Source organism: Mesocricetus auratus, unplaced genomic scaffold (assembly GCF_017639785.1).
Source record: "Mesocricetus auratus isolate SY011 unplaced genomic scaffold, BCM_Maur_2.0 Super-Scaffold_100003, whole genome shotgun sequence".
NCBI classification, from domain to species: Eukaryota; Metazoa; Chordata; class Mammalia; order Rodentia; family Cricetidae; genus Mesocricetus; species Mesocricetus auratus.
The window spans coordinates 8,873,053-8,875,303 of NW_024429188.1; positions in this window are offsets into that span (position 1 = coordinate 8,873,053).

A 2,251-nucleotide genomic window follows, 5' to 3' on the forward strand; every position below is an offset into this window, starting at 1 on the left:
TTTTGACATGGACTCTGTCCAAACAGTATCTAGCCAGTGGTCTCCTGGGGGGGTTTGAATAGTGTAGGAGACAGACTGGGAATGAAGCACTGGGAGGTATGAAGCAAGCCTTTCTCTAGTCCCACTAGAATGGGAGTGCATCATATCTTCAGTATAGCTATCCCTCCTGTGCTATGTCAAGTAGGGACATAGCCTAAGGACTCCCTGGAGCTATGATCATTGCCGTGTGCCCACCTTTCCATCAGTTAAGATGATAATGTAGCTGAGCACAGTAATTCATACATGTAACATTAGAAATGTTGAGACAGGAGTATTTCCTGAGTTCACAGACATTCAGAACAACCTAGGGAGTTTAAGGTCAGCCCTGGGCTACTAACACCTCATGGCAAAAACAAAAAAGCAAAAAAAAAAAAAAAACCAAAAACAACCACCAAGCAACAAATAAGCAAACAAACAAAAAAAAAAAGATGAAAACATCTAGCCATCCATCTATCTGGAAAAAAATCCAATAATCTGTCTATCTGTATGCAGACAACAGTCTCACACACACACAGATATGCGATTTCTCTTTTGTTCTTTGCAGAGATGTTGCAGCATGCACTAGGGTTACAAACCACTCCAGTATGTATATAGAAAAGCAACAAATACTTTCTCAGCACATCACAGACAGTTCTGTCATGTAGCATCTCCAATGCTATTTATATTAGGTCCCCTTTGCAGTCTCCCCCCCAAATGTGAGTGTCAGCGAGAAGGCCTGGGCAACCTATGGGGCCCTGAGCTGTGGATCAGTGTCTATCCCTGGAATACAAACAGTATTCGTGTGCCCATAGCACAAAGAGAGTTGCTCTCTCAGCCTGGACTCTTAGGGGAGTGCCTGAACCCTACCCAGAGTGAAATGACAGACTCTAGATATCCCCTATGTGGAAGGATTTGGCAACAGGGTGGGAGGGAGGGGGGAAAGGGGAGTGCGGGAGGAGGGGAGGGAGAGGGAACTGGGATTGACATGTAAAACAAGCTATTTAAAATTAAAATAAAAAATGATAAAAAATATGGTGAAACTTTGGTATTTGTCCTTTTGGGGTCACAATAGTGTAGGTAGTTTCCCAGCTCAGTGTAACCATGGTGCTGGTAGCTGTTACCTAGTGATTTCTCGGTAATGAGGCATCTTCCTTGAGAGACCACACTCACCTTGCTCAGTGTTCTGGAGGAGATGCCAAAGAGAGATTTCCTAGGGGGTAACTGCATTTTTAATCTCAGTAGAATTCTGTCTGACTCTCCCAGCATCAGGAGTCCCTGCTGTATGGGTATTCTCTCCCACATCGTTATAAAAGCACAGAGGTAAGTATTTGGTGTTCCAGCCTCCATTGTGGCTAGACACATGTAAACAGAACCAATCTCAGGTGTCTCCACATTCTTGAGGTGCAAGCTGGTTCTCCGGAAATGGGCTTTTGAGGCACCTCTGCAAAAGACATTGGCAGCAGACAGGGATGCTTTGAGGGGTAACACTGGTTGTGCTTCAAGGGGTCTGCTTCTTGCTGTCTGCTGCCTTCATGGGGTCTGCCTTGCCACTTGATTTCAGCTGGTTCTGTGTGGTTTAACTCTAGCCTGTTCTGCAGAGAACCCCTGTCTCCCTGACCTTTCCTCACTCTCAGATCCACTCTTCCTCCATTTCCCTTCAGAAAAGGGCAGACCTTCCATGCATATCAGCCAAACATGGTATATCAATTTGCCCCCTCTCCCACAGGATTCCCCAAGCTTTGACTAATGATTGGCTGTGGCTTGCTGCATCTGTTTCCATCAGTTGCTGGATGAAGCCTCTCTGATGACAATTAGATTAGGTACCAGTCTATGAGCATAGAAAATATCATTAGGCACCATTACATTGACTTTTTTTTGCCAGTAGTGTTTGGTTCTATCCCAGGTTTCTGGACTATCCAACCTCTGTGTCCTGGAACTCCAGGCAGTGTCAATGGTAGGCTTCCTCTCATGTCATGGGTCTCAGACTGGACCAGTCATTGGTTGGCCACTCGCACAATTTCTGGTCCATCTTTACCACAGCACATCTTGTAGGCATGGCAGATTGTAGGTTGAAGGTTATGTGGATTGGTTAGCGCCCAGTCCCTCCACTGGAAGACTTGCTTGGTTTCAGGAGATGGCCAGTTCAGTCTACATATCCTCTTTTGCTAAGCTGGAGTTGCCCTTGTAGACGTTTCCATTGCATCAGGTTTCTATTCCACCCTGAAATGTTTCC